Source organism: Eschrichtius robustus, chromosome 6 (assembly GCF_028021215.1).
Source record: "Eschrichtius robustus isolate mEscRob2 chromosome 6, mEscRob2.pri, whole genome shotgun sequence".
NCBI lineage: Eukaryota > Metazoa > Chordata > Mammalia > Artiodactyla > Eschrichtiidae > Eschrichtius > Eschrichtius robustus.
In genome coordinates this window covers 88,281,970-88,294,195 of record NC_090829.1, presented here as the reverse complement: position 1 = coordinate 88,294,195, position 12,226 = coordinate 88,281,970, and the positions used below count along the sequence as shown (strand labels likewise).

Sequence of the window (12,226 nt, the reverse complement as noted above, 5' to 3'; positions counted from 1 at the left end):
GAGCCTGACCTGGTGTGTAATGATTGGCCAGACCAGGCAACTGAGACCAGCACGGGCTCCCGCCTTCACATCTGTCAACATACCTGGCTGCAAGCAAATTACTGCCCGTGACCACGGTGTGCAGGAGCCAGAGAGACCGGGAAAGGAAACAGAGGGGAACATCTCAATTTCGTGCTTGGGGGAAAAGTAGAAGCCTGTGTCGATGCTTCTTCCGAACATCCCAGAATCTCCAGCAAGGATTGGAACAGTCTCCCGCCACCCCTGCTGAACCAGGAAGGAAGCTGAGGGAAGAATCCAGATCGAGAAGCAGCAATCAAGGTAGGTGATCTGTCTGGTCACAGGCCCTTCTCTGGAGATCACAAAGCAAGCACTTGACCCAACCTTGCAGCCAGCATGTCTCGGATGATGTTCATCTGAAGGAGGTGTGGTCGATGTGGGCGTATGTCGGGCAAATCAAATCATTTGTCCTGCAACGTGTTCTGAAAGTGGGTTGTATTTTTCTTCCAGCTTCTCTCTCCTTTGAAAATTGCTGCTGTTCTTCTACACATTTCAAAAGTTTTTTAAAAATCTTTCATTATAAAATATCCTATTTGTGATTTGTTGAAATTCTTCCATCGGTCGTGGCTCTGCAAACATGGCTTTGTTCCAGAATTTCGTTTGCATGAATTCTTTTCACTTTCAAGATACACCAAAGAGGACAGTTTGCAATTATTCTGAGGAACGCACAGTTCATGCAGAGGCTGTAAACCTCAGAAGACAGGATATCCCCGGAAGCCATGTGCATTTTTCTGCTTTGGAACCTAGGGAGTTAAAAGTCTTGAAATTGCTGGAGCAGAATCAAGCCTATTTACCTAAGCTTATCACCCCAGGCAGCAGGTCAATCATTTACTGATGCCAGGCTCTTTCCTACCTTTGGTGGAGGACCGCTAAAGCCCTTGCCTGATTCTCTCTAAAGAATGGACACAAGGCAACTTAGAAGATACATTTCTCTGAAGCTATAGCCGGTATTCTCTCCAGACCAGAGTACGTTTTTACCCTGCCCAGAGTAGTAAATGCCACAGGGTCCCTCCCAGCTCGATAATAAATGTGAACAAGACTCACACACAAACTGGATATCTGATACCACCGCAGGCATAAGAGCTCATGACTTTGGAGAAACTTCTCTTGCTGCTGGAAGTCTATAGGGAAGAAATAGACTAGCTCTAGAATAAGTTATTATTCTAGGGGGGGATTGAGGTTGTTACATAGTCCTCAAAAAACATGGAATTTTCCCCGCCAAGTCTACACATTCCAGAAATATGTTATTCTTAGTGAACATGATCCACTCTTCTTTATGCCTGAATGTAACTCCTCTAGAAACATTGTTATATTGTCACAGCATATGTCTGTCAGGTCTGTGCAGTGGTTCCTGTTTTTTATAATTATTAGAAGCCTGGTGGTAGGGAGGCCCTATTTTTCTGAACTCCCTTTAGGGAAGGGGCTGGGCCATGTATTTGATCTGGTAATGTTTGACACTATTTTTGGGGGGCTGTGTTGGGTCTTCGTTTCTGCGCGCGGGCTTTCTCTAGTTGCAGAGAGAGGGGGCTCTTCGTTGCGGTGCATGGGCTTCTCATTGCGGTGGCTTCTCTTGTTGCGGAGCACGGGCTCTAGGCGCATGGGCTTCAGTAGTTGTGGCACGTGGGCTCAGTAGTTGTGGCTTGTGGCCTCTAGACCGCAGGCTCAGTAGTGGCACATGGGCTTAGTTGCTCCGTGGCATGTGCGATCTTCCCGGACCAGGACTCGAACCCATGTCCCCTGCATTGGCAGGCAGATTCTTAACTACTGTGCCACCAGGGAAGTCCCACTATTTTTGTCAATCATTTATGGAACTGAAGTGACTCCCTTCTGATGAGGTTTGTGGCTGGAAGTTTTAAGTGGCTCCGGCAGTTAACTAGAGGCAGGAGTTGAGGCCACTGAGAGTGCAGCCCAGGCACAAACCCCATGTGTGATTTTCGATGAATCTGGGGCTAATTCCCAGGAATGTGGTGAAGAATTATGAGAAACTGATAGATTTCTGTGACGATATTAAGCTCAGTAAAATGGTAAGTGTGTATCTGGCCGGTTGCCAGAGAATTCTTGGAGATAACGATGGAGGTGGTTTTGAAGAGGGGGAAGGGTGTCAGTGCATTCAAATGCATTGGCCAGATTTACCCACAGTCCTGTAGGCTGTCTGTCCCACACTAGGTCTTACCTATCCTTTCTGTGCAGCATCTGGCTCTAGGCCAAAATTCTGGTGGCCCCTTGAACGAGTACCCAGCTTTTCTTCCCTCTTCACGCATATTGGATGTTAGGTGGAGGGAGATTATTCTTGAGATTGACTAGACTAGATAGACAGTATTATTCCTTTTACATGTAAGGAAGTTAGAACTTAGAAGGTAACTAATTTGCCCAAGTTCACTCAGTTAGAGGCTGAGCCAGGATTCTACTCATTTCTGCCTCATTCCCAACCCACTGGTTTTCCCAAGTGGCCATGGAATTAAGCACATGCAGGAGCTTAAATTGGGTCGTGGGTGGGAATGTCACTGAGGAAAGCAAGGCTGACTAACAAAGTCAGTGGTTCTCCACTGGCCCTTGGATGTGCCACGCCCTGGGCCAGTTGGGTACCACTATAACCAAAAGGCCAGCATTGACTAGACTGGACCTTCTTTGAGGGGAGAAAGGGGAGGAGTGGGTGAGGAGCAAAGGGAAGTGTTCCCAGTTGTCGTGGTGGCAGTCACTGCGGTCTTCCCAGTCCTGAATATTTCCTAAGGAAACCCAGGCAATTCTCAGGCTAGATCTCTGCCCCATTCCCTTCCAGAGATTCATGAGCCTCAACTAAAATACAACATCTGCACTATTTCCAGGGAAAAATGACACCATCTTAATCTTTCTCTGAAAACTGAAGAATTTAATTACTGTTTCACTTCACCTCAGCTAATATCCATTCATCTAAATCCAATGGATTTGGACAGAAAGACGCTTGCACTATTTTTCAGATACATCCTAAAAATTCCATTAGCTGTCTGGCAGACATTCCAAAGCAGCCACAATTCCTGAGCATTTACAAGATCAAGATAAAAGAATGCCATCATGAAATGTGGTTGGCTAAACAACTTTGAACAAAGAGTTTCTTCATTTTTACTGACCCACCTCATACATACCTAAGAGTGTGATAGCAAAGGCATTACAAACAAGGATTGCATCACCAAGTCTACTGAGTGCCCTTTTTTATACAGTTGGCCCCGCATGAACTCTACTCAAATGCTATCATTTTTGTTAACTTAGGATAAACAGGATAAAAAAATGTTTTGTTAACATTAGGATAAAGAGAAAAGTTGAAGCTGAAATATAAGGACGAATAACAACATTTCACTTTTATCCAGTGCTTCTTAGGACCAGGAATTGAACTATTGCTTTTTTGTCCTCATTTCTTTTTCATTTAATCCCTATAAGAAATTTACAATACTTGCTCAAGTCACAGAGCTAGTGAGATGAGATGAAATTTGAACTGGAGCCTGACTCCAAAGCCCATGTTCTCTGTACTCTGGGAAAAATACTCACCCAACAGTATCTATACTATTTGTATTTTAAGTGTAAAAGACTAAGGAGTCCTTTCTAAATTATTTGCTTGGATCCTCAGAGTATATATTTATGACACCACCACCCCCATGGTATCCTTGATCCTATACAGGTATAAAAATCTATATCACAGGGCTTCCCTGGTGGCGCAGTGGTTGGGAGTCTGCCTGCCAATGCAGGGGACACGGGTTCGAGCCCTGGTCTGGGAAGATCCCACATGCCGTGGAGAAGCTAGGCCCGTGAGCCACAATTGCTGAGCCTGAGCGTCTGGAGCCTGTGCTCCGCAGCGGGAGAGGCCACGATAATGAGAGGCCCGCGCACTGCAATGAAGAGTGGCCCCCACTTGCCACAACTAGAGAGAAAGCCCTCGCACAGAAACGAAGACCCAACACAGCCATAAATAAATAAATTAATTAAATTAAATTAATATTTAAAAAAGAAAAAAAAAGAAAAATTATCCCTATATTAAAAAAAAAAAAAAATCTATATCACAGTGGTTTTCCTCTCCTCCAGGAAAGTAACCACAAAACACACACACACACACACACACACGCACAAACAATTGCCCACAGGTTAGCACATTTATCCCTTTCTGAAACTGTAAGAGAAAATTGTTTTTCTCTCCTGGTTCACAAACATTGTTTAGTTTGTTTGATTTTAATGTGACATACAAACAAATTTTTTATGCATTATACCAGGATTTTTTTGATGTTTACTTCTGCAAATTTCTGTCTTTGAGAAAGCTAAGTATGTCAAAACTTTCCAGTATGGTTTTATTTAATCTTCATAAGAGCCCTGTAAGAGAAGTGTCATTTTCTGATGATAGCCTTTGAAATAAGGAACCTGAGACTCATTCAAGGTGTGTCCTTCTCAATATCACTCAGCTGGCACGTCCTAGAGGGTTTGGGACTCCAAATTCTTTGCTCTTTTTTTCTAATGCACAAACAGTTCTCTAGATTCCTAACGCTTACAAACGATAAGAATGGGACACACAGCTATTTTCAGAAATTAAAAGTGCCGAATGACTACACAGTCTGTTCTCAGGCTACAGAGACCCACTCAGATAGTGACTGCTTTGGGCTGGGATTCTATCAAGTCAGTATGGTAATGTTGTTACTCTAATTAGATTTTCATTGAGTACTGGAAATGAAGACACATTGTTAATAAAATCTGCCTCAAAGGCAAAAACTTTTAAACCCACGTGTCCACGAGCAAAGTAAGATCTCAAAGAAATTCTTGCTCGGAGAAATCAATGGTGACAAATCACTGTTCCCTAATCTATTCCATGCCTGGGGGACAGTGTATGTGAGTAGGGCTTACAGAGCCCCCGCGGTGTCTCTTGATATACACAAGTCCTCTCTTGGTTAACTCTGTAACCAGATGAATGTCTCACGAGTCAAGCGGTTGCCAAATAGTAGGAAACCGAAGGAGGTTGAGAATCCATCCTAGATGTAGTCCCAATACCTATAGAAGCCAACTAAAGTTACAGGAGGAATTCTTGTGCCCTGTGAATTCCATTTCAGTCCTAAAATGCTATGAGGAGTCAGAAAGCCCTGTATCAGCTGTGAATCTGGATGGGGACTAATCATTTTCTTACTCCTAATGCTTTACTGGGAACTGCACCTGGTTGGTCACCTGAGTCTCCATCCCATGTGGCAGTCTTGTTGTCTGTGTCCTTGCCTTGGGGTTAATACACATCTTCATCACAACTTTTGTCCTCATTTCTGTGACCTCAGAGGCTCTAAGGATATTGGTGCCGGAGAACCTATAAGCTTTGGGCAATGAGAAAACAGAACGAAACTTCTGCCCCTGCCCTGCACCAGCTTGAAAATTATTTCCCTCCTTTCTACAGTTCCAAGGTCAAGTTTCCCTTGGGAGGAGCTAAGAAACTAAAGGTCACAAAAGCTGGCAATTCACCATGCCTTGGAGGGCTTCCCAGAAAGCAAAAGGAAAATGAGATTGTTTTCACATAAGACCTCTGTATTTGGAGGACAGGATTCAAACAGTTTGAATTTGCAGTTTCACTGTGCACTTAGGTAACCCCCATAAAGTCCAGCGTGGTTTTTTTTTTTTCCCCTAAAGCCAAAGCAATATCAAAAACCTTTCCTGCAAAGAACTCTAACTAGGCAGAATTCTTTTTTATCATCGCTGGGCTGATGTTTTCAAGGATTCATTTCTTAAAATAAGCCTTATATGGTGCATTTAGCTGGGGCTCTTGTTTATTTCTGGATAATGATGGCTGTCATCCATGGGACCTGCTCTGTGGTGCTCTGATTAGATTTCACAAGGTAAGCAGCTGGAAACTTGTGGTTAGTATGTGAGCGGGTAGCAAGAAGAGAGAAAACCCAAAGGCCGACCAGAGATGTTGCAGAAAGCAGGCTTCTCTCTGACCAAAGGAAAACCCGTATCTCAATTCAAAGGAGATGCCACCTCAAGTTCAAACATATGTATTCCACAACATTGAGCTCTGCTTCCTAGACAGGAATCCCGAATATAGGCAAGAACCAATGGCTAGACTCCCCCAAACCTGACTGTTCTCTACCAAAATTCGTCTCTTTTTGTTTCTCTTTGGAAAATGGAAGTGCCCCTGAGAAGAGGTATTATTATAGAATGTAGTTGTGTTGGTAACTTGCAATCCAACAAATAGAACATAAAACATAGCCCAGCGTAGGCATCCCGATCCTGACCTCACCAGTGTCTTGCTCTGTGCCTTGGTGCCGATTTCTAAAGTTCTTGCTGGCGACTCAGTTTCAACTCTTTACCATCTGCATCCTTCCTGTGAAGAACCGCAAACATTTGTTAACAGGTCATCTTCACTTCTGCAATAGTCACCCACTCTTTCCCAGAAACATGGTAGGTGCTATTTTTGAAACAGGATTAAATAATCTTAGAGGTCTTAAACTTCTCAAGTGAGCCAAACCACAGCCTCCTTAAAGTCCCCTGTTTGGGTCTCTTTGTGTGTATAAATACACTTCTAATTATTTGTAGAGAACTCTGATGATTACGAGTTCTCAATAAATATTCCTTGGTGATAATAAATAAAGAGGAAAGAATAATGTTGCTCACTGTGACATTGTATGAGAGAAAGCTGCCCAGGGCAGTACTGTTCAAAGGAAACTGCTAATTGCACCAAGCACCAACGCATGACGGGAAGTTCTCATAAAGAAAATGTGTAGCATCCTGGCACACACCAGTTCACTTTGTCGCCACAGACCATGCCCAGGGAGCTCTAAGGCCCTGAAGAACCACTCTCATAGGTAATGGCAAAGAACCTCTGGTCCAACAAGAAAAGCACTCAAAGAAATTGGGCATCAGTGGTCTGATGTTTCAGTAGCAGTCAGAGACTGCATCATCTTGCTGCCCATTTTTGTTCCTTTTTAAAGATGAGAGAGGGAAAGACAACATTAATTATAATCACTAAGGGTTATCTGGCAATTTTCCAGGTGATGAGGGAATGACTTGAATTCAGTCAGAATAGACCAATTTCCTGGCAGCATCTTCAAGTGACTTTCTATTGTTCTCAGCAAAAATCTTACTGAGTTTTCACATTTCTCAGTTTTGATTCTATTCTAATATCTAATTGACTTCTTAGGTAGTCTTTTGGGGAGAGGGGTGTGTAACACAATAAATAATGCTTACCTGATAGTCTACATACTGGCTACACTTACTTTCTAGAAGCCACAAAACAAACCACAGAAAGTCACCCTTGGGTTGCCCACCACATACCTTCAGCTAAGGCAGGTTAGGAAGAGAATAGACTTATGATTCAACCATGAACTACCTTTTAGTGAGGCCAGAGAACCAAAATGGCCTATGGTTCCAACAATCATTATCAGTGTCAAATTTTGGCTCAATGTAGACCTCAATGTACTCCCATCAAGTTAAAAAAATAATAATAAAACAGGCAAGGTGCTGAAATATGGGACAATTTCATATATTCTCTAATGTTAATGACCAAGTGGCCAAACACCAGTTGGCACCTTCATAGCTTTTTTTTACAGGGTCAGTGAGCACACCTTGCTTCTTGAATTGAACTGAATTCCTAATACTGAACTAGATTCTCTAGCCCTGCCAGTTTTCTAGCAGGAGGAAAAGTGTTTCAGAGCATGAGGCACTATGGAACTCTGTTTTCCTACTTTCAAAAAGCCACGTGGCCACATATACACTTACCTCTAGTCCTCATTCTGCCCCATGAGTATCCCATCTGTGCCTGAGAGTCTGCTAGACAGTGAAGGTAAGGAGGGGTGTAGCCAGCAGAGACTTTCCAGAAGATGCAGGAACTGTTCCTGATAATCCTGTTTTTCACTGTGCATTACCTGAAAGGGAAAAGGCAACATTCTGAACAGAGGAGACTTTCATGCCATAAATCATCAGGCATTTGTAGGCACCAAGTGTTTTACTGTAATTGCAGTGGAACAAAAATAATTTACAAGTTGTGTGTGTGTGTGTGTGTGTGTGTGTGTGTACAGTGTATGGAAAGAATTTTAATATGAGAAAGGCATTAGATCAATTTTGTGAAAAGACAAATCTTTTGCCTGGTCTATTTCTGGGTGTGGGTTCCACAAAATGTAGATACTTGCTTAATTTCTGGAATTAATTAGCAAATGTCTGTCCAAATCATGGGCCTTAAAGACTTCCATTGATAGCACACCCCCTTCTTTAAAATTGCTACAACACATTTTGATCATTTTTAGAAAAGGCAAACTACAAGAATTTTTGGCATGTAAAAACTTCTTTTGAGATATCTAAATGAATGTCAGGGTCAGTTAATAATACTGGATTTCAGATGTCTTCAAGTAACTCTTGGCATGCTTAAGTTTATATCCCATTACCATCTTATTTTACATGATCTTATAAGTAAGATTAACTAATGAAATTCAAGTAAACTGATAGATTGATATAGTGGCCTGAGCATTATTTGGCTACATGTATGCTTAGCCCACTCTCCAGACATATTTTTTCTTCTATAGACAGGCACTCTGATTATGTCGTAATCTTTGGCTGTTCTCCAGAGAGGAGGGTCACAATATTTCTCCTTTAAACCACTATCTGATACACCTCCAACTGAGATACTACTATTTTCACATGCACTTATCTCAGAAGCTATGAGTTCCCACTTGACCCAAGCCAAGGTCATAATGGCATGTTGGAATCAAATATTTTCCATTGTTCTACCATAGATCCAATAAAAAGACATTTATGGAGTGCCTAATGTACACTTGACACTGTGCTAAGCACTACAGATACAGAGATGAGTAGCTCACAGTTCTGCCCAGAGAAGACCAGCATCTCGTAGAGCAGATGAACTAGTGAAGGAGCCAAGGCAGCATGGTGTGAAGCTGTAAGGACAGTGGCAACTGAACACAACACAGAAAAGTTCTAGATAGCTGCTCAGGAAGACTTTCAGAGGAGTTGAGGTCCAAGTGGTGTTTTAAAGAAAAGGAATTAGAATTTGCATCCTTCTTTTTTAAGAATTCAGACTTTGAAGAGAAAGCTGCCTCCTTTCCGGAATTTGTCTGAATATCTTAAAGAAGAGAAAGTACAGGAGTGGAGACAGTTGTGGTAGGCATGGCTGAGCAAGTTTTGATTGCACAGAGAAGGAAGGTAAGAGGGTCCAGAGGGAGCCTTCTAATTAAAAGATAAGAACTAGAACTTTACCCTGAATCAGAGCCTGTACCTAATTCTCAGCTCTTGAACCTGGAGCCTTAACTTAGAATCATTCTGTGCGGTCCAGGCCCCATGTGCTCTCGCAAACCCTGGGGACTTTTGCCTGGTGAACAGTAGTGTTGTAAATCTGAGCTCTACTCAGTTATGATTTGAACTTCATTTATCCTGGGAGCAACTTTTAGGAAGAACAAAGAGCCAAGCACTGTAGAAATGGCAGTGAGGGTTCTGACTTCAGCAAGCAGGCACCACTTAGGAAGCTCAGGGTTAAAGAATAGGGATGACCCACCTGGCACCCAGCCCAACAGCCTCCATTAACATCCAAATCCAACTCCGACTTCAATACCACAATTTTAAGCAGGATACAAGCCGGAAGGGCAAGCTTAGTAGCTTTCACCCTAGCGTGGTTGGAAATCCTTCTTAAGTTGGCTTAGGTAAATATTTAGTATGTAAGTGAAAACTTTTACCATCTTAAACAATTGGCCTGTTTCCTGAAGTTGGGCCAAGAGATTATTGAGTTGTCGGATTCTTTTAGAAACTCAGATTATAAATCAAACTTCTGATGGACCGACTTTCATGTTGGTTTCATTCTTTCATCCACTGAAATAAAGAATGTAAGTAAAAGCTAATTAGAGTAGATTTGATTACATAAATACTTAAAACTTCTTTTACAAATATTATATGCAAAGTTAAAAATAGAAACAGTGACCCAGAGAAGTATATTTGCAACATAAATAACAGGCAAAATATGACTATCCTTAAAGAGTATTTGCAGATCCATACCTGCTCTAGGCAATACCGCAGTTGAAAGTTGCGCAGAAAATGAATTGGCAATTCACAAAAGAAGAAAGGCAAATGACCTCTAATCATATGAAGAGCTGTTTAGCCACACCAAAAAAGAAATAAAAGTAAATTTAAACAGTGAGATAACATTTCCATTTTATAAGATTGGCAAAAATTAGGTAACACCGGGTGTCAGAGAGCGTGGTAAACAGGCACATTCACACACTGCTATGGTGGAAGTGTGAATTGTTGCAACCACTTTTTTTTTTTTAATAAATTTTATTTATTTATTTATTTATTTTTGGCTGCGTTGGGTCTTCGTTGCTATGCGCGGGCAGAAATTGAGACACAGATGTAGAGAACAAACGTGTGGACACCAAGCGGGGAAAGCAGCTGGGGGGTGGGGGTGGTGGTGTGATAAATTTGGTGATTGGGATTGACATGTATACACTGATGTGTATAAAATTGATGACTAATAAGAACCTGCTGTATAAAAATAAATAAAATAAAATTCAATAAAAAAATAAATAAATTTTAAAAACTCCTTTGCAGTTTTACAAAAAAAAAAAAAAATCACTGTATGATATTTGAAGATGTTGGAGAAACGCCTTCAAAGTTCTGAGAAGACATGATTTCAACCCGGAATTCTATACCCAACCAAACTATAAATCTGGACACTTTCTGGTAGATAAGGACTCTGAAATGTTAACTTCTATGCACAATTTTTTAAACAAGGGCAAAACGCTAGTTCACTTGATAAACTTTCTGCATCATGTAAGACAATGATGTTTAATCATTTTATTACTATGAGTTTATTTCTGTGAATATTGAAAAGCTGGAGCATAGCAAGCTTTTACATTCATGTATGTTATTTAGAACAAAGGTATTGTAGGTATTTACGTATAAAAATTTTTTAAAAAAATATAATATATGAATAGGGCAAGATTGTGATGATAGCGCATGAATGACTGACATTTTGCTAAAGTAAATGACTTAATGACTTATCTCTTCCAAATATACTTAGATTTTAAAAGAAAAGACTGAAAGAACACTGTAGAGCCAAAAGCAAGAACTCATCAGCCACAGCAATGCCAGGGCAGAGGAGCCTAGGGACCATTATTTGGTGACCCACCCCTGAAGGTGGCTGAGTTTCCATTGCTTAGATTCCATATCCATCGCCCTCCCCACGGAAGCTTCTGAGTCTTTTGGGTCCCCAGGTAACCCCTCCAGCAGGGAAGAGAATGTGAGGACCAGTTGAACTGAGTGTTCTCATTTGCCCACAAGTTCCATTTCTCCGTATAAAGAAATGCATTTAGCAATATGACTTACGTGCCGATATCTTTATTTTTACTTCCTCCTCTTTCCCTCTAATTTTTTAATCTTCTTAGATTGCATCTTTCTGTGTAATCTCAAATCTCATTTGGAGTGAGGAAAACTTTATCTAAATAATACTAGTCACACTAATCTCGGTTTCTTGTGAGATTCACAGCCTCCGGAGCCTGATTACCTACGGGCACATGGACACACTGGAGCTTCTGGTCCTATAGTCAGGGTTCTTGGTGCCACAAACAGACAGTAACTTTGAAGCTCTAAGCAGAAAAGGAATTTATTGGAAGTATGTCAGAGAGTTCACAGAATGGCTAGGAAGCCTGGAGAGAAGCACAGGGAGGAAACAGAGGGGGCAAAACAGAGCCAAGATGGCACCCCAGGACAGTCTGTTCAAGATGCTGATACTGGTGTTGTCACCACACAAGCCCACTACAGTTCCACCAGCCGCACCTGGACTCTACCTTCCATCAGAGGCACCGACCATAATCTCTAAAGGCCCTGGACATTTGCATGCCTCAGTGAAGACTCAAAGTCTTAGGCAGATGTAGCTGATAGCCTGAGCTGCCTGTGATCTAGAGAAGGAAACCTCTGGCCCTTGGGGCCTGGGTCTCCTTACAGAAATTCCCTGACATAGGAAGCAGGGCAGGCAAACATCGGGAAAGTCCAGTTCACTTGGTGACCTTCTGTGGCTCTACCAGAGCAGCCGTCCATGCTCTTCTTTATTGTTACCTCATTGCTCTCATTAAACTGAGCAGTTTGCAAATCAGGCTATTTATGTTGGATTAATTATATTTACATAATATGTACTTCCTACTTCTTTCAAAGTCAGACTTTAAACATAAGTTTCTCATTT

The 12,226-nt window shown here is 41.7% G+C and overlaps 1 long non-coding RNA gene across 6 annotated transcripts in view; it reads right to left on the bottom strand.

The window, feature by feature from the left end:
* The window catches only part of LOC137766464 (uncharacterized), a 78,796-nt gene that overhangs the window by 9,790 nt on the left and 56,780 nt on the right, over positions 1-12,226 (bottom strand). For 3 of the 6 annotated variants that reach the window (XR_011074328.1, XR_011074326.1, XR_011074327.1), the window contains 3 exons: positions 9,729-9,861; positions 7,768-7,913; positions 6,285-6,373 (listed from right to left, as the gene is read on the bottom strand). This is a non-coding gene — a long non-coding RNA (uncharacterized lncRNA). Of the gene's footprint in view, positions 1-1,126; positions 1,179-6,284; positions 6,374-7,767; positions 7,914-9,728; positions 9,862-12,226 lie in introns of those variants that run through there. The other 3 variants (XR_011074331.1, XR_011074330.1, XR_011074329.1) reach the window with 3 other exon arrangements.